Source organism: Maylandia zebra, unplaced genomic scaffold, assembly GCF_041146795.1.
Source record: "Maylandia zebra isolate NMK-2024a unplaced genomic scaffold, Mzebra_GT3a scaffold11, whole genome shotgun sequence".
Taxonomy (NCBI): domain Eukaryota; kingdom Metazoa; phylum Chordata; class Actinopteri; order Cichliformes; family Cichlidae; genus Maylandia; species Maylandia zebra.
In genome coordinates, this window is record NW_027490041.1 from 7,060,188 (window position 1) to 7,081,478 (window position 21,291).

General features: G+C 43.8%; 1 long non-coding RNA gene across 1 annotated transcript in view; it reads right to left on the minus strand.

Moving 5' to 3' along the window:
- Positions 1–1,300: 1,300 nt before the first annotated feature.
- The window catches only part of LOC143415925 (uncharacterized), a 100,330-nt gene continuing 80,339 nt past the window's right edge, over positions 1,301–21,291 (minus strand). The window contains exons 2-3 of the long non-coding RNA XR_013096353.1: positions 1,838–2,023; positions 1,301–1,703 (exon numbers count right to left, since the gene is read on the minus strand). This is a non-coding gene — a long non-coding RNA (uncharacterized LOC143415925). The remainder of the gene's footprint in view (positions 1,704–1,837; positions 2,024–21,291) is intronic.

Consider the following 21,291-nt stretch of genomic DNA (forward strand, 5'->3'; position numbering starts at 1 on the left):
GATGCTGAGGAGGCAGGTGAAGCAGGTGGAGCTGTTGTGATGCTGGCAGAGGGTGTGTCTTAGTAACTCTGTGAGGCAGAACTGGATCCAACATTGTGGATGTGTTGATGTTGGAGCCATTAAGAGTCTCTGGCCACACTGTAGGATTTCCCTTTGATCCACTGTGGGGGCATTTTGGAGTCTCAGTGAAACTCTTCATGTTTGTGTTTGACTCCAGTTTATAGAAACAGAGAAATGTGTCATGCTTTTGTTCGGCCTCCACAAATACACACATTTGTTCATTGGTTGGACTTTTTGGAAGGAGACACATTGAAAACCATGTTAATAAGATCTTGTTGTTTCCTGTGGATCCGACACAGAGAGTGGACTTCAGACAGAAAGCGTGGAAGAGATTTTAGAGGCCGTGTGTGGCAACAGGAAGTTTCTGTGTGTTTGCTGATCTTACATGTGGAAAACAACACGTGATGTTTGTGAAGTTCTACAATGATCATTGTTCTCACAGCATTTTGAGTGGGAACAGTTCAAACTGGGAGTAGTGGGAGTTATTTACTGATTGAAACAAGCTGAATGTTTCTGTGACGATGAAGATCAGCAGCTCAGCTGATCAATGAACTGACATCTATCAGTCGTTTCATGAGATGAAGTCATCAGCAGACATTTGTTCTGACTGTGTGATGAATGTCAGAACGTCAGGGCTCTGCTTTAGTCACTGCTTGATGATCATTGGCTCATTGTTGAATCCAGGGCCCAGTCTGACCTCTGACCTTTGCTGCAGGTCTTCTGTGTTATCTCCACTTTCATGTCTGATCTTCTGCTGTATCGTCCAAAATAAACATCTGGATCATTTCCAACACTTCAGCAGATCTTTAGTTTGGGCAGTGCAGCACAGAATAACACATATTGTACTATACTGCCCACTTCCTGATCTTATTGGATCTGTGTGTGAGGTTGGTGAAGGAAACACATGTTTACTGAGTGAGTCGCTGCCATTAGGAACTAGTTTTTATATCACAGCCTGGAAATCACACAGGACCATTTCTGCAAGTGAAAAGTCGTCATTGGAGGAAAATGATTGTGTAGTTTGTGCGACTGAAGAATTGTCCCAACTACATGTGCTGCTGACCCTTGACCTTTTCTTTAGGTGCACAGAGGAGTCTGTGGGAACATCCAGAACTGAGGCATCTTGTGTACAAACGTGTTCAGACCAGATGTCAAATGATGTCAGATGTCATCCGTGAATGGATGCAACTGTGGATCGTTCCAATAAAATGAGGCAGTTTTGTAAGTACAAGCTCACTACAACCCATCATCAACATTTTAAATTACATTATACATCTTCACTGATATAAAGCACCACTATTTTAACCTGATTCACTTTTTCCACCCTAACAGTTCATTCCTCAAATCAAACAAGATATTTGACCCTAAAAAAATGCATCAACAAATAATTTTGTAATAAAATATTTATTCTTCAACTTTTACAAGTGAAATCAAACAAGTGTGTTTAAGAGTGAAACCAGAGTGGAAGCTGCTCATATAGAGTCCAACCCAGGCTAAAGTAAGCTGAGTAGAGCAGCACCATCAAAGTGTCGGCTCTCTGAACACGGTGCAAGATCGCCATCTGCAGGACAAAACTAGTTTTTCTCGCCCTCCTCGTCAACATCAAGATGATGTCATCGTACAGCAACTGATTCCCTGTCCGTCTGGAACAAAGCATTTACATTAAAAAAGACATTTACAGAAAATACAAACACCAACAACACATCTCATCATCACATGATATTTTATTATTTATTATATTATATATTTTTATTGTACCATCAACATCAACAAATACCAGCATATTTTCTTTGAGATTGAGTAGAGTGGACCTTTCCCTTGGTTCACTTCCTGCTCGCAGCATCAGCTGACCTCTGACTTCCTGGTTAAGGTCTCTCAGCGTTGACTGGAATATCAAATCGGACTCACACCATGTTCTTGTAATGTGGTCATGTCTGTCAGCTGTTTGAAGAGCATCTCTGGCCTAAACACAATAGGAAGAACAACAACACGGCTAAAAAAAAACAACACATTTCCATATTAGATGAAGGGCACCGTAACTGGAAATGGTAACATTCATCTGATGCTGCTTTGGATTTATCTTCTGTTTTAGATCAACTTTGATCACTTCGAGCCATCTTAAGTCCGTTTGTTCTAACTTCTCACTAACATCTCGTATGATTTCAGATCCCTGCTGTTCCCCAGCTGCCCTGTAGGTTTGTGCTTTGACCTCCAGAGGGCGACAAATCAGCACAGACAGAGAGCTCCATTCAAACTTTGCTGCCATCAGGAATAATTCTTCAAATATAATCATCAGTGTTTGAGCAGTTATGATATCAGGGACAATCTAGACATGTGTGACAATACTGAACATGTCACATGACACACCTCAAACATCATGTGATCCACTCTCAGTCTGCACTTTCATTCATGACTTCAACAGGTTGAAATGAGCTTTGAAGAAACATTCAGTGAAATAAATCTTTCATGGATTCATGTGAGCAGCAGATGAACTTTACAAAGAATCAGTGGATTTATCTTCTGTTTTAGATCAACTTTGATCACTTCGAGCCATCTTAAGTCCGTTTGTTCTTCTCACTCACTAACGTCTCATATGATTTCAGATCCCTGCTGTTCCCCAGCTGCCCTGTAGGTGGCCTCAGTGTGTCTCACACCATTTACAGATGATTACAGGTCGTTTACAGTTCAAACAGGTCCAACATAAGAAATATGCAGAAAATATCCTGCTATAACAGTTTGGGTCAAAGTGCAGATGTTCCAGATGTTCTGAGTCTGTCTGTGTTTCATGTTAACATGTAGATGTTGGACCAAAGTGAAGCTTTTTGATGTGACAGCAGGAATGTGAAGTGTAACTCTGAGCTGTAGGAAATGAAACTAAACGCACTTTTTCTCCTTTATTTATAGGAAAGTGTAGGAGAGCAACAGATGAACAAGCGTTACTGTAACAGGAAACATCAGAGGACCTTTATGTTCATCATCATCACTGTTTCCTTGTTCTGTCACAAACACACAACACTTCCTGCTCTCTCTCTGATGGATCTGATTGGCTGTTTCATTCACAGGAGGTCAGGGCGTCACACAAACAGCTTTAACTGCACAACGACACACTTTAAATCATCTGCAGACAAACCTGTGTGTTTGATTTATGAAGAAATAATAAAGACGTGTGTACAGCTGTCCATGAAGCAGCTTCTCACACAAACTCTGACACTTCAGCCACTTTAATTCCTGCAAAGCTGCGTAATAAAGAGCTGTGACTGCTATGAGCTGCTGATGATGACTGCATGAAGCTCTCAGCTGAAGCTTCTTTCATTTATTTTAATGTTAATGTCGCCTTTTTAAGCCTGTGTGAGGATTTTAATGACACACATTAAAGGAGCTTCTTTGATTAGAACCAAATTCATGTTGATTTTCAGCCTGAAATGATAAAAACTTTAATAATTCTGTTTATAATCATCAACCTGGAGACTAATGAAAAGTATAATAGTGAAAAAAAGCCTTTATTATTTGAGTAATGCCTGAATCTGCTCAGAGACGGAGACAACACAGAGGTGTTGATGACAGTTTGACATTAACTGAATTAAAAACAAAGTGCTCTTATTGTGAAAATCTGCCTCCTACTTCTTTAAATCATTTTTATGTATTTTTTAACCTCACAGTGAAACATTGAGGCATTAATCTGACACAGTTTGATCAGCAGCTGTGTTTTCACTGACGTTTCACTTTGATTTGTTCAGACTGAGCAGAGAGGATCGGTTCTCTGTGTGCGCACTGCTGAGAAACACAAGCTCATTTCTGCTGTTTCATGAAAAGTGTTATGGAGGAACAAGAAGTTCAGCCTCTAAACTCTCAGCGTGAGGACTGAGTGAAGAGTTTCAGAGCAGAGAGTTTTGGCTCACAGCTTTTAGCGTCTACACAAAGAGACGATTACGCACTTGATCTGAGAACATCTCCACCTCCTACAAACAAACTCTCCTACGAGCAGCTGTCACAACCACAAGAGGCAGAAGACTGGATTTCTTCAGGTCAGATTTCATGCAGTTTGCATAAATTGTGTGTCACAGACTTTGTAGTTCACATTTGTGTGACTCGTTTAAATCTTCTCCTCCTGAAAGTGAAACTCTTACAAACACATCAGGCCACAACCTGCTGCAGGTTAATGATTGATCTGAAGGCAGCTGACCTTTGAGCAGGAACTTGTGAGTCTTTTATTGTGTTTAGCACTGCCAAGTGCTGGCCTCTGCTTCCACCATCACATTTACACTGGTAGGTTCAGCACTGCTGCCTGCTTCAGACTGAATCCAGCAGCACAAAGACACAAGTTAATAAAATCAGCATCTATTCCTTTATCACTGCTTTGTTACAGAGGAGAACAACGCTCCAGTAACGCGTAATCCGATTACTTTTTTGAAGTACCGAGTAAAGTAAGGGATTACTATTGCAAAAACAGTAATTAGATTACCGTTACTTTCCCGTAGGAACGCTGCGTTACTGCGTTACTAAAACCGTGATTTTTTTGCGAGAATGTCTCACAACAGTGACGTAAGCGAGTGCGACGTTAGTGACAACAGCTGTGTGCAGATCAACAATGGATCACATATCGAGTGCAGAGAGAGTATGAGCGTGCAGCGTTTAAAGCGTGGAAGTACTGACCTTACTTTGAGTTTGATTCCATAAAAAGTGACAAAAACATTAGCGTCCGCTGTGCGTGGGAAGAAAACTTCTTTTTACAGCGAAAAAACCCCTAAACTTCCAACAAGCAGCGAGTAGCTACGACGTAATGGGAAACTCACAGAGAAACTCGCGGATTCTTCCACTGACCGCGGCACACCTGCACCAGGGTAACCCTCCGCCTACCCTGCTCCTGCTTTACAGGTGAAAATAGAGCAACAGGACCGCTGAGTCTTTGACTTTATTTATTTTCTGCTGTGTTTTACTTGCATCTATTTGAAAGACTGAGTGTAAACACAAAAAATATTTTATTTTATGAGCTGGAATGTGCAGAAAATAGGTTTAAATGTTAAACTAATTTCTTCCAGTCAGAGAATGTTGCATATAATTAAATGTTTGCTTGATGCATAAAGTTAAAAGATTAAAACTAATAAAACAAGTTTTAAAAAGAGACTTTTCCATTTGATTACATTTTGTATGATGGATTATGCAGAAAAAGTAGAATTGGGCTGAAAGATCTATCGCTTTATCACCTACTCAGGTTGTAAATCGTGTTTTTAAAAAGTAACTAAGTAACTAATTACTTTTGAAAATAAGTAATCAGTAAAGTAACGGGATTACTTTTTTTGGGAAGTAATTAGTTACTGATTACTGTTTTCAAGTAACTTGCCCAACACTGGACAGAGTGTTGGCTTCATCACCGACACACGTCACCACATCAGGAAACAGCTGGTTCAGTGAGTATTTAAGGTTCACTGCAGACAAACTGGAGAAAAACGAATCACATGAAACATTTGTTACTGGTTTCTGACCTCGTCGTAGAGACTCACATACCTGTGTTCTGCTATCAGTGTGATCACATGTGCTGGTACAGTTTGCCAGGTTGACCCATGTAACCTCCACTATCCTGTAGACGTGGAATATGTTTCACATATGGATCGCTTCATTACTCGACTATGACTGTGTGCTTCACAGGTGCTTACTGAAGTGCTGCTTTACACAAAACCAGACAGTAAAAATAAGAACTGCAGGTCCAGACCACAGGTTTATGTGTTGATAATGATGATGTGCAGTCACTCATTGTCACAGGATACTTCCTGCAATGATACTACGGGTCATGCAGTTCTGCAGAAGTGGAGGAAACAGATGCTTTTCCTAACAGAGACACTTTAACGACTTAAACGACTTAAAGAATCTAACTGACACACAAACCTCAGTTTGTCTGACATTCATGAGAGTAAATGCTCCTGAATGTTCTGTTAGTTCACTGGATGATTGCTCCTGTTTACCTGACTTCAAATGTAAAGATCCCTGAGACAAACTCTCACGAGTTCAGCGGCGACACGATCGCACAACCAGCCGCGACGTTAAAGGCCGACGCGCTCACTACCTTTGGTTACAGCTCTCAGCTCACACGACATACACAAAAATAATGACAACACGAGTCCTCTGTAGGACGTCACTGTGGTTTACTGACAATGTTCTCAACAACAGACGCACAACCCTGGTTTGGTCTGGTTATTTGTGTTGTACGGCTTCGTTGGTCTGACGAGCTTTTAGGGATGTCAGCAGAAGGATTTCACGTGCTGAGGTCATATTTATGAATCAACCTGAACAGCTAATACTTTACCTCTTTATTTTATAACACATATGAACACGTTATAGTAGATTTGTGCAATGTGTGTTTCACGTCTTTATGGGCGTATGTAAACAGGCTGATGGGTGTGTGTCTGTTTATTGTAGCGGTGCAGAAATGTTAAAAATGATGATAATAACAACACTTCTCACATCAGGCTACAACACAAACCTCCTGATAGCTGCAAACACCAAAACCCCCAACGACAGGCACACAAAGAGCGAGCAGGGACCCACCCTGACAGCATGTGAGCCTAGGTGTCTGTCTGTTGTCAGGGCAACAGGGCAGAGGGGATGGGGAGCAAAAATACAGAAAATGACAGGAAGGCTGGGCAGAGACAACAAAGGCAGGCGGGGCCGTCGGCTGACATCTTTGGATCCACAATTGTGCCGAGCAGGAAACTGAAGCAGTGCATAAACAGATCTGATGCTCACGATCTGTTTACATGTTTTTCTCTTCACGTGGAGTAAAAATGACGTCATTCACGAGACCTGGTTGTTCCAAATATGTCAGATTCATGTGCTCATCCATCGTATTCCTACTGATTCTCCACACAGACAGCCAGCCTGTCGTCAGCTACTTTTCAGTGGCTTGTATGCAACGCTTGGGAACATGCTGGGGAGGGTTACCCATCACCTGCCAGCATTTCAATCAGAGAACTTCCTGAATCTTAGTTTATGACAGCTGGAGCCATTTACATATCTAACACTGCTGTATTAGTCCTATTATATAAAAGGAGGAGCAAACAGTGATGTGTTCTGCTTCCTACTCATTTCTTTTCTTCTTGTCTCAAACTGACTGAAAACACAGCACAACAAACACGAGTCACTGAGAAACATCCGTGTTTCCTCCTTTACTATGAAGATGAATTACATTTAATAATCTGACATTATGCTTTTCTTGCTCATGAGTCACAAAATCAAAGGTAAGTTGTCGAAGGGCGCCCCCTTGTGACGGCTTGCCAACAACACATACACTACACGCCACGATCGCTCACACAGGCCACGACTTTTAGGAAAGAGCCCCATTAAACGCTGTTCTTCTGCTCAGTGAACTAGCAGTAAATCAGGAATCCCAGGCTGCTGCGAGGCGGCAGCGGCGTGTGCACTAACAGGCAGCAGCTCACATGACCGGCTAATGTGTCCAAGTTTTCTATGAGCGACACTCACAGAGAGAAGAGGGGAGCCTGTGCCTATCAGAAATAGCACGGCTGACTCGTAAAAGCTGCAGTGAAATCAGATATTGGAGGGGGGGGGCTACTTCAGGCTTCACCTTTGAAGACAGTGACCTTGCAGGTGACGTATGGTGAAGGTGGAGACTGTGAGGGGGGTACTAGCAGAAGAAAACGCTCAAAAACACAATACATAAAGTGAGCAGGTTACTTATTTTATACATATATATATATATATATATATATATATATATATATATATATATATATATATATATATATATATATATATATATACTTATTTTCCACCCTGATTTACCAATAAATTCTTTACAAATCCTACCATGTGGATTCATGGATTTTTTTTTTCACATTCTGTCTCTCACAGTTGACGTGTACCTCTGGTGCAAATTACTGACCTCTGTCATCATTTTAGGTGGGGGAACTTGCACAATCGGTGGCTGACTAAATACTTTTTTGCCCCACTGTAAAATTCCCTGTCTGAATTACTTCTATGATTTATCGTGCAGTTTAGTGCAACTACAAGAAGGCTCTTATTACTAATAGGGATGGGTATCGTTTAGGTTTGATCCGATACCGGTGCCAAACCGTTACTTTTGAAACGGTGCCGATGCTTAAACGGTGCTCAAACCGGTGCTTAACGAATGGAGAACACAAAATTGGTCCAAAAACCTCTCATGTTCATCTGTTTTTTTGTAAAAAGATAACAATGTTAGCCTTTTCTGCAGCTATGGGGCATATATGGTATCACTCTTGGCTGGAAGCAGTGCTTAAACAATGGAAAAAACACAAACTTTGTCCAAAAACCTCTCATGTTTAGCTGTTTTCCACTTTTCCTTTGGTCATTTTAGCCTTTTTGGCCAGGGTGAAGGGAGTATCTGCCATCAAACAAGAAGACAGCCGCATGTAGCTATGATGATGTTTGCTAGTTCACCTTACATGCATTAATGTAATAACGTGGTTAGCCTACTCAACGTAAATTACACACGAACAACATTAAGCTACTCACGCAGAGAAGAACGGCTGCTGCTGCATCATCATCCTCATCATTTCTTTTTTTTTTTTTTAAATGACATCAGAAACAGCAGTATGCGACATTACGTGATGGCAGAGCTTCAGTTCATCCTTTGTCATTTTTTTTTTTTTTTTTTTTTTTTTTTTTTTTTTAATAAATAGGACAGGGGGAATGAATGAGAGAAAGAGGGGGAGAGAAAGAAAGAAAACCAAAGGGGAGAAGAGACGGTGAGAAGGGGGGGGGAAGAGAGAGAGAAAAAAAAAAAAAAAGAACTCCTGGGTCACCTGTATGGAGAAAAAAAAAGAAACAAACAAAAAAAACAAACAGAGGAGACAGCAAACAACAAAGAGCAACATAATAATAGAGAAAACAAAGCACCATCACAATAAACTAGCTAGCCATAGATATCAATATTTACTAAATAATAAACGATATTGTGCAGCACGCAAGATAGACAGCGCACAGTGTGCTTTGAGGCAGCAGCCAAGAAAGCTTTAGTCCGCGTCTGTGAATACCCATGTGTGCATACCTGTGTGGATCAGCATGCTTGCATTCCAAAGGTTTCTCCATGTAATGATCTGCTAGGGAGTGTGGGGGGGCCACAGCCCCGTCCTCCAGGGTGTGAAGCGGGTATGGAGGAGATCAAAACTCCAGACATCCAGAGGCCCCCAGAACACAAGAGACCATGGAAGACCAACAGAGGGGCAGCCGCGCCACTGTTCCAGTAAGAGCTGAGGAGAGTCCCAGATGAGGGCTCGCCCAGCAGCCGCGGAGCAGAAGTCAGGGGGAGTTGCAGTGACGCGCCCGTGAGCTCCGCCGGCCCCCAGCTGCGCCTGAGTGACCGAGCCCCAGGCCGAGAGGCCGGGGACACCCCACCTCCAAAGGGGCCCGAGCGAGCCCCAGGCCCCAGGCCCCGACAAGCGGCCGCCAAGGAGTGAGCCGGTGTGTACCCGGACGCCCACCCCCAGACACAAAGAACCACCAACACACCGACACCTGAGGGAGTCCGCCACCGGCAGGGGAAGTGGTGGTGGGTGGAGATAGGCCTCCAAACCTTGGAGGGCCTGAGGTGTCCCCAGAGAGGTGGCGTCTGATACCCAACCTGACATATAGACACAGACATACAGGCACACACAGACACAAACATCCATTCCCACCCTCATGCTCTCATATGCACTCACTCCACACTCAACCAACGTGGAGACAGACATAAAGAGACGCTGTACACACAATCACACTCCCCAAGCGTACTCTACAAACCGGGTCTAGGTACCCTTGTCCCTGGAGGGGGGAATTGCACCCAGACCCAGGTGGTGTTACCCTTTTCCCTGCGGTGGGGAGAGGCAGACCACCCCGACTCCGCAGCAGCAGGGAGGCCCCACACCCCAGACCGCAGTCGGACGGCCAACTCCTCCTACTAGCCCTCCCGCTCCAGCAGGCCGCAGAGAATGGGGGTGGGAGAAGACTCCAAACCTCCCTCCACCCGCTCATTGTAGTGTTGATGCATATGTGTTCTAAGGTGCATTTAAAACCCAGGAGGGCATGGAGCTACCTGCCATGGAGCAGCAGGTAAGCGCATAGTCCCTCCTGCTAGCCCTCAATGACTAAGTGTATTTAAAATTGAGAGGTGGGCAACGACGTCAGGGGTGGGGTGTACACCCTGATGGTAAATTGGACTCCGTGATTGTGCCCACCCCCAAGATCCTATATGTATGTGTAATGAGAGTGTGAATAATGTGAATGTCTAAGTTGTGGGATAAAATTGAGGCAGAGGCAGCCAGAAGGGGACAGGGGGGGGGGGGGGGGGTAGCCTCCTCTGCACCCTGGTGACATACCCCCACTCCAAGGCCCTGCATGTGTGGGTGGTTGTGGAGGAGCGGGAAGAGGGAGGCAGCTGGAGATGGGGAGGGAAGGAAGGGAGGGGCAGGTAACCCCTCCCTGGGGCCAGCTCCCCCGCTGACCCCAGTAGGCACTCCCACCCTCCGCGACCCGCCAGGGAAGGGGGGCCCAGGCCCATCAGACCGGGGCCCAGTGCAGTAGCGCCCTCCGGCTCCACAGAGCCCTGGACAGTCCACCCAACCCCACCACAGAGAAAACTGCACCCACCCCACCATCCACACATCTTCCAGACTACATAAGACGGTAAACGCCCAGGCTGAGATCTTCCTCCACCTCTCCTGTATCTCCCCCTCCTGCAGAGAGAGTTCCTGAAGAGAGGAAAGCTCCTGCAAGATGTGACCATCCCCCCCACCAGATGAAGAGCCCCCCAGGCGGCTCGACGCACCGGCGGCACCCTGCTCCAGGGCCGGGCCCCCATGCACCCACCCGCCCACAACCCCGGCAACACACCAACCAGGACCCAAGCCCCCGAGGCCCGGCCCGGACCCCAGCCCCATCCTCATCATTTCTGCTACACTGGCAGGGCTAGGGGCCAGGACTCTCCTCTTCGGGTTTTTGGGGATGTTGCTAACTCCGGGTCCGATAACAGGCACCACACCCGCAGTAGATGTGCTCGGTGTGAGGTCTCGCAGCAAGCTATCAAATACGGCGCATTTCTCGGCTTTTAAAAAAAATGCTATGCGTCGCCAGGTGTGTCATCAGATTCGAGGTGTTACCTCCTTTGACAGCATCACAGTATCAGCTTAAAGCACTTGTTGCTGCTGAGTTTGCATCTTCTGCTGTGAAGTACAGCCAGACTTTTGACCGCTTCGCCTTGGGCATTTTTAATCTGGAGCTCTGCTCTAAAAGAACGTACGTACCTGGCCCCGCCTACTATCCTCGGAAACGTAAAATGATTGGCTAGAATCTAAAGTGTATCACAGCTCAGGAAAAAAAAGCACAGAAATAAAGCACCGAAATGTGCGCTGCCTTTCAGTCTGGTTACCACTGTTTATGTCGGACACCGGTACCCATCCCTAATTACTAATCGGTTCTCAGTAAACTTTATGCTTTATAAGTGTTTGCAGTGCTATGAGATGTAAAACAATAAACCGAAATACACTTAAATACAAGTACTGTATTAACTATTATGTAAAATAAACTACAGAGTGCACTCTGCAAAGTGTGCTTGCAGGCAAGAGATGCAAGAATGCATGACAGAGCAATAGAATAGAATAGAATAGCTTTTATTGTCACTGTTACAAGAACAATGAAAGGCTGTTTGACATTTCTCCATGTGTGTGAAGTATTTACACAATCACAGACAAATTTACATTTACACAAGAACGATATGTACAAGTTATACATGCACCTGCAAACATACGGATACACCCATACAAACATACACGCACATGCATACATGTATGTATAAATACATGCATGCGTACATACAGACACGTCTCCACATACACATGCATACATGCCATGGCTCGCTGACTGGGAGTGCCGACCTGAGCTCCACAGGAATGAATCCAAAAATGTTACATTTTAATGTTTCAGATCATCAACAAAATGTTAATATTAGACACAGACAACACAAGTAAACACAACATGCAGGTTGTAAATGTAGCTATTTATTAGGGCCCGAGCACTGACAGTGCGAAGGCCCTATTGTAATTGCTCTGTTTATTATTATTAGGGCCCGAGCACTGACAGTGCGAAGGCCCTATTGTAATTGCTCTGTTTATTATTAGGGCCCGAGCACTGACAGTGCGAAGGCCCTATTGTAATTGCTCTGTTTATTATTATTATTATTATTATTAGGGCCCGAGCACTGAGAGTGCGAAGGCCCTATTGTATCTGCTCCGTTTCTTATTATTATTATTATTATTATTATTATTATTATTATTATTATTATTATTATTATTCACCCCAAACAAGGGCCTTTTTGAGGGCCTAAACATGCTCAAAAACTCATGAAATTTTGCACACATGCCAGGTCTGGTGAAAAATTTTGTATTTTAATGGTTTTACATATGAGCACTGGGAAATGGCTCTACAGCGCCACCTATGCCTTGTTAAATGCAGCCCTACGACCACATCGTTTAAGCTACATGTATGAAATTTGGCACACATGTGTATCATGCCAAGACGAACAAAAAAGTCTGTGGGCCCATTGACGCAAACCCAACAGGAAGTCCGCCATTTGGAAGAGAAGGTGACATTTTGGGTCTGATTTTGCCATTTCCATGCCTCGAACTTTAACGAACTCCTCCTTGGGATTTGGTCGTATAAGCTTCAAATTTGGACAGTGTCAACTACACCCTTGTGCCATGTTAAATTGCGGAGCTTTTGAGTTTTCACAATACTATGAGGCCGTGGCGCCATGGCGAATTTCGATGACTCGCCATGAAAATCTTATTGCCTCTCATTCTGTCATACATGTTCCGATCTGGACCAAAGAGCACACATATGATAAGGCTCCACCCCTGAACATATTTCAACTGCCATATTTGACACCAGGGACAGCGCCACCTAGTGGGAACAGGAAATGTCATGTTTTACACTTTGGGGTACAGTATTGTGATGGGTGACATCTGCAGCCTCAAATTTCTCCAGGAAAGCCTTAAGGAGTTGGTCTTGGGTTACAGTGAAAACTGTGACTTTTCGCAAAAGGGTGTGACCCCAGCGGCATGGCGAACTTTGATGTCACGCCATGAAGAAACAAATTAGTATAACTCAATGAAATCCAGTCTGATCAGTACCAGACTTTACAGGCATGATGTCAGACCCGCCCTGAACAGATTGATGTGCCCATTGTCGGGAATACGGACAGCGCCACCTAGTGGGAACAGGAAATGTCATGGCTTTAATTTTGTTGTACTGATTTTCACAGGTTCATCGTGGCCACCTCAAAAGCGGTGAATATCACCATCAGTCCCTTGTGATGCTTCAGTGCAAAAATTGTGACTTTAAACTGAACGCCGCACCCTGGTGGCAACGCGGTTCACCATGAAAGATGAAGTGGCTTTTGAGGGGCTTGGAAAGTTTAAAAAGTCTTGAAATTTGGCGCACACCTCCAATGTGGTTAAGGCTTTGTTGTTATGTGATCATTTACATTGAATATCCCAAAATGGCTCCACAGCGCCCCCTACAAAATTTCAAAATCACAGCCCCTGCTCTGTGTTTTATGTATGAGTCTGAAACCTGGTAAGCTTATAGGAGATATCAAGATGTACAAAAAAGTCTCTTGGAGCAATATCCCAAATCCAACAGGAAGTCAGCCATTTTAAAATTAATGTGCAATTTTGGCAACATTTTCCCCTCTTTTCAGGCATCGTTCTTTGACGAACTCCTCCAAGGGATTTCATCATATTGCACTATTCTTCAGTGTGTGGAATCCAAAGACCTTTGTGTTGTTAAATTGCGAAGCTTTTTACGTTCAGGGAAACGGGGTGGTTATGGCGGCACATAGACTCTCAATCACTCGCCAAAACGCAGTAATCTGCTGTTACTCAAAAACACAATGTCCAATCTCACCCAAAGGTCGCAGGCATAATGAGACTCGAGTTCGGAAATGTTTGTTATGCCATTTGTAAATAATGGTTAGAGTGCCACCTAGTGGAACGACTAGCTAATCATGAATGAATGAGTTGAAATGTTAGCTGGTGGTTAAATGCATGAATTCCATCAATGTGACATCGATCGGACGTGCTGGTTTTAGGTGTTGGGCGTGGCTCGACGCGCCGGGGGTGCGAGGGCCCTCATAACGCTGCTTGCAGCTTTAATTATTATTATTATTATTATTATTATTATTCCGGCAAATGAATCGGCCTTTTGAGGGCCTAAACATGCTCGAAAACTCATGAAATTTTGCACACGCGTCAGGTCTGGTGAAAATTTACGTATTTTAATGTTCTCAGACATGGCCAGGGAAAATTAGCTCAGTAGCGCCACCTAGAAAAATGAAAAACGCGAGCCCCCGATATGGGTATGACCTACATGTTTGAAAGTCGGTACACCTATATAACGTTCAGAGTCGAACAAAAAAGTCTATTATGGCAATGTCCTAAACCCAACAGGAAGTCCGCCATTTTGGATTGAAGGTGACATTTTGGCTCTGATTTTACCGTTTCCATGCCTCGAACTTTAACGAACTCCTCCTTGGGATTTGGTCCTATAAACTTCAAATTTGGACAGTGTCAACTACACCCTTGTGCCATGTTAAATTGCGGAGCTTTTGAGTTTTCACAATACTATGAGGCCGTGGCGCCATGGCGAATTTCGATGACTCGCCATGAAAATCTTATTGCCTCTCATTCTGTCATACATGTTCCGATCTGGACCAAAGTGAACACATATGATAAGGCTCCACCCCTGAACATATTTCAACTGCCATATTTGACATCAAGGACAGCGCCACCTAGTGGGAACAGGAAATGTCATGTTTTACACTTTGGGGTACAGTATAGTGATGGGTGACATCTGCAGCCTCAAATTTCTCCAGGAAAGCCTTAAGGAGTTGGTCTTGGGTTACAGTGAAAACTGTGACTTTTCGTGAAAGGGTGTGACCCCAGCAGCATGGCGAACTTTGATGTCACGCCATGAAGAAACAAATTAGTATAACTCAATGAAATCCAGTCTGATCAGTACCAGACGTTACAGGCATGATGTCAGACCCGCCCTGAACAGATTGATGTGCCCATTGTCGGAAATACGGACAGCGCCACCTAGTGGCAACAGGAAATGTCATGGCTTTAATTTTGTTGTACTGATTTTCACAGGTTCATCTTGGCCACCTCAAAAGTGGTGAATATCACCATCAGTCCCTCGTGATGCTTCAGTGCAAAAATTGTGACTTTAAACTGAACGGCGCACCCTGGTGGCAACGCTGTTCAACATGAAAGATGAAGTGGCTTTTGAGGGTCTTGGCAAGTTTATAGAGGCTTGAAATTTGGCGCACACCTCCAAATGGATGAACGCTTTGTTGGCATGTGATCATTTTCATTGAATAGCGCGAAGTGGCTCCACAGCGCCCCCTACAAAATTTCAAAACCACAGCCCCTGCTCTGTGTTCTATGTATGATTCTGAAACCTGGTAAGCTTATAGGAGATATCAAGATGTACAAAAAAGTCTCTTGGTGCAATATCCCAAATCCAACAGGAAGTCAGCCATTTTAAAATTAATGTGTAATTTTTGTGAGTTTTTCCCCTCTTTCCAGGCACCGTTCTTTGACGAACTCCTCCAAGGGATTTCATCAGATTGCACTATTCTTCAGTGTGTGGAATCCAAAGACCTTTGTGTTGTTAAATTGCGAAGCTTTTTACGTTCAGGGAAACGGGGTGGTTATGGCGGCACGTAGACTCTCAATCACTCGCCAAAATGCAGTAATCTGCTGTTACTCAAAAACACAATGTCCAGTCTCACCCAAAGGTTGCAGGCATAATGAGACTCGAGTTCGGAAAAGTTTGTTATGCCATTTGTACATAATGGTTAGAGCGCCACCTAGTGGAACGACTAGCTAATCATGAATGAATGAGTTGAAATGTTAGCTGGTGGTTAAATGCATGAATTCCATCAATGTGACATCGATCGGACGTGCTGATTTTAGGTGTTGGGCGTGGCTCGACGCGCCGGGGGTGCGAGGGCCCTCATAACGCTGCTTGCAGCTTTAATTATTATTATTATTATTATTATTATTATTATTAGGGCCCGAGCACTGACAGTGCGAAGGCCCTATTGTAATTGCTCTGTTTATTATTATTAGGGCCCGAGCACTGAGAGTGCGAAGGCCCTATTGTATCTGCTCCGTTTCTTATTATTATTATTATTATTATTATTATTATTATTATTCACCCCAAACAAGGGCCTTTTTGAGGGCCTAAACATGCTCAAAAACTCATGAAATTTTGCACACATGCCAGGTCTGGTGAAAAATTTTGTATTTTAATGGTTTTACATATGAGCACTGGGAAATGGCTCTACAGCGCCACCTATGCCTTGTTAAATGCAGCCCTACGACCACATCGTTTGAGCTACATGTATGAAATTTGGCACACATATGTATCATGCCAAGACGAACAAAAAAGTCTGTGGGCCCATTGACGCAAACCCAACAGGAAGTCCGCCATTTGGAAGAGAAGGTGACATTTTGGCTCTAATTTTGCCATTTCCATGCCTCGAACTTTTGCGAACTCCTCCTTGGGGTTTCATTTCTTAACCTTCAAATTTGGACAGTGTCAACTACACCCTTGTGCCATGTTAAATTGCGGAGCTTTTGAGTTTTCACAATACTATGAGGCCGTGGCGCCATGGCGAATTTCAATGACTCGCCATGAAAATCTTATTGCCTCTCATTTTGTCATACATTTTCTGACCTTGACCAAAGTGAACACATATGATAAGGCTCCACCCCTGAACATATTTCAACTGCCATATTTGACCTCAAGGACAGCGCCACCTAGTGGGAACAGGAAATGTCATGTTTTACACTTTGGGGTACAGTATAGTAATGGGTGACATCTGCAGCCTCAAATTTCTCCAGGAAAGCCTTAAGGAGTTGGTCTTGGGTTACAGTGAAAACTGTGAGTTTTCGCGAAAGGGTGTGACCCCAGCAGCATGGCGAACTTTGATGTCACGCCATGAAGAAACAAATTAGTATAACTCAATGAAATCCAGTCTGATCAGTACCAGACTTTACAGGCATGATGTCAGACCCGCCCTGAACAGATTGATGTGCCCATTGTCGGAAATACGGACAGCGCCACCTAGTGGCAACAGGAAATATCATGGCTTTAATTTTGTTGTACTGATTTTCACAGGTTCATCGTGGCCACCTCAAAAGCGGTGAATATCACCATCAGTCCCTCGTGATGCTTCAGTGCAAAAATTGTGACTTTAAACTGAACGGCGCACCCTGGTGGCAACGCTGTTCACGATGAAAGATGAAGTGGCTTTTGAGGGGCTTGGCAAGTTTATAGAGGCTTGAAATTTGGCACACACCTCCAATGTGACGAAGGCTTTGTTGTTATGTGATCATTTTCATTGAATATCCCAAAATGGCTCCACAGCGCCCCCTACAAAATTTCAAAACCACAGCCCCAGCTCTGTGTTTTATGTATGAATCTGAAACCTGGTAGGCTTATAGGAGATATCAAGATGTACAAAAAAGTCTCTTGGAGCAATATCCCAAATCCAACAGGAAGTCAGCCATTTTAAAATTAATGTGCAATTTTGGCGACATTTTCTCCTCTTTTCAGGCTTCATACTTTGACGAACTCCTCCAAGGGATTTCATCATATTGAACCATTCTCCAGTGTGTGGAATCTAAAGACCTTTGTGATGTTAAATTGCGAAGCTTTTTACGTCCAGGGAAACGGGGTGGTTATGGCGGCACTTAGAGTTTGAATCACTCGCCAAAAAGCAGTAATCTGCTGTCACTCAAAAACACAATGTCCAATCTCTCCCAAACGTCTCAGGTGTGATGAGACTCGAGCTTGGAAGTGTTTGTTATGCCATTTGTCAGTAATGGTTAGAGCGCCACCTAGTGGGACGACTATAATGATGATTGAATGAGATGAAATGTTAGCTGGTGGTTAAATGCATGAATTCCATCAATGTGACATCAGATCGGAGGTGCTGGTTTTAGGTGTTGGGCGTGGCTCGACGCGCCGGGGGTGCGAGGGCCCTCATAACGCTGCTTGCAGCTTTAATTATTAGGGCCCGAGCACCGACAGTGCGAAGGCCCTATTGTATCTGCTCCGTTTCTTATTATTATTATTATTATTATTATTAGGGCCCGAGCACCGAGAGTGCGAAGGCCCTATTGTATCTGCTCCGTTTCTTATTATTATTATTATTATTATTATTATTATTATTATTATTATTCAGGCGAAACAAGGGCCTTTTTGAGGGCCTAAACATGCTCAAAAACTCATGAAATTTTGCACACATGCCAGGTCTGGTGAAAAATTTTGTATTTTAATGGTTTTACATATGAGCACTGGGAAATGGCTCTAGAGCGCCACCTATGCCTTGTTAAATGCAGCCCTACGACCACATCGTTTGAGCTACATGTATGAAATTTGGCACACATGTGTATCATGCCAAGACGAACAAAAAAGTCTGTGGGCCCATTGACGCAAACCCAACAGGAAGTCCGCCATTTGGAAGAGAAGGTGACATTTTGGCTCTAATTTTGCCATTTCCATGTCTCGAACTTTTGCGAACTCCTCCTTGGGGTTTGATTTCATAACCTTCATATTTGGTCAGTGTCAACTACACCCTTGTGCCATGTTAAATTGCGGAGCTTTTGAGTTTTCACAATACTATGAGGCCGTGGCGCCATGGCGAATTTCGATGACTCGCCATGAAAATCTTATTGCCTCTCATTTTGTCATACATTTTCTGACCTTGACCAAAGTGAACACATATCATAAGGCTCCACCCCTGAACATATTTCAACTGCCATATTTGACACCAGGGACAGCGCCACCTAGTGGGAACAGGAAATGTCATGTTTTACACTTTGGGGTACAGTATTGTTATGGGTGACATCTGCAGCCTCAAATTTCTCCAGGAAAGCCTTAAGGAGTTGGTCTTGGGTTACAGTGAAAACTGTGACTTTTCGCAAAAGGGTGTGACACCAGCGGCATGGCGAACTTTGATGTCACGCCATGAAGAAACAAATTAGTATAACTCAATGAAATCCAGTCTGATCAGTACCAGACTTTACAGGCATGATGACAGACCCGCCCTGAACAGATTGATGTGCCCATTGTCGGGAATACGGACAGCGCCACCTAGTGGGAACAGGAAATGTCATGGCTTTAATTTTGTTGTACTGATTTTCACAGGTTCATCGTGGCCACCTCAAAAGCGGTGAATATCACCATCAGTCCCTCGTGATGCTTCAGTGCAAAAATTGTGACTTTAAACTGAACGGCGCACCCTGGTGGTAACGCGGTTCACCATGAAAGATGAAGTGGCTTTTGAGGGGCTTGGAAAGTTTATAGAGGCTTGAAATTTGGCACACACCTCCAAATGGATGAACGCTTTGTTGGCATGTGATCATTTTCATTGAATAGCGCGAAATGGCTCCACAGCGCCCCCTACAATATTTCAAAACATCAGCCCCTGCTCTGTGTTTCATCTATGAGTCTGACACTTGGTAAGCTTGTGTAAGATATCAAGATGTACAAAAAAGTCTCTTGGAGCAATATCCCAAATCCAACAGGAAGTCAGCCATTTTAAAATTAATGTGTAATTTTGATGACATTTTCCCCCCTTTTCAGGCCTCATACTTTGACGAACTCCTCCAAGGGATTTCATCATATTGAAGCATTCTTCAGTGTGTAGAATCTAAAGACCTTTGTGATGTTAAATTGCGAAGCTTTTTCCGTTCAGGGAAACGGGGTTGTCATGGCGGCACGTAGAGTTTCAATCACTCGCAAAAAGCAGTAATCTGCTGTCACTAAAAAAACACAATGTCCAATCTCTCCCAAAGGTCGCAGGTGTGATGAGACTCGAGCTTGGAAATGTTTGTTATGCTATTTGTCAATAATGGTTAGAGCGCCACCTAGTGGCATGACTATAATCCTGGTTGAATAAGATGAAATGTTAGCTGGTGATTAAAAGCATGAAATCCATCAATGTGACATCACATCGGACGTGCCGGTTTGAGGTGTTGGCAGTGGCTCGACGTGCCGGGGGTGCGAGGGCCCTCATAACGCTGCTTGCAGCTTTAATTAGGGCCCGAGCACTGAGAGTGCGAAGGCCCTATTGTAATTGCTCTGTTTCTTATTATTATTATTATTATTTCGGCAAATGAATCGGCCTTTTGAGGACCTAAACATGCTCTAAAACTCATGAAATTTTGCACACGCGTCAGGTCTGGTGAAAATTTACGTATTTTAATGTTCTCAGACATGACCAGGGAAAATTAGCTCAGTAGCGCCACCTAGAAAAATGAAAAACGCGAGCCCCCGGTATGAGTATGACCTACATGTATGAAATTTGGCACACATATGTATCATGCCAAGACGAACAAAAAAGTCTGTGGGCCCATTGACGCAAACCCAACAGGAAGTCCGCCATTTGGAAGAGAAGGTGACATTTTGGCTCTAATTTTGCCATTTCCATGCCTCGAACTTTTGCGAACTCCTCCTTGGGGTTTCATTTCTTAACCTTCAAATTTGGACAGTGTCAACTACACCCTTGTGCCATGTTAAATTGCGGAGCTTTTGAGTTTTCACAATACTAGGAGGCCGTGGCGCCATGGCGAATTTCGATGACTCGCCATGAAAATCTTATTGCCTCTCATTTTGTCATACATTTTCTGACCTTGACCAAAGTGAACACATATGATAAGGCTCCACCCCTGAACATATTTCAACTGCCATATTTGACATCAAGGACAGCGCCACCTAGTGGGAACAGGAAATGTCATGTTTTACACTTTGGGGTACAGTATAGTGATGGGTGACATCTGCAGCCTCAAATTTCTCCAGGAAAGCCTTAAGGAGTTGGTCTTGGGTTACAGTGAAAACTGTGAGTTTTCGCGAAAGGGTGTGACCCCAGCAGCATGGCGAACTTTGATGTCACGCCATGAAGAAACAAATTAGTATAACTCAATGAAATCCAGTCTGATCAGTACCAGACTTTACAGGCATGATGTCAGACGCGCCCTGAACAGATTGATGTGCCCATTGTCGGAAATACGGACAGCGCCACCTAGTGGCAACAGGAAATGTCATGGCTTTAATTTTGTTGTACTGATTTTCACAGGTTCATCGTGGCCACCTCAAAAGCGGTGAATATCACCATCAGTCCCTCGTGAT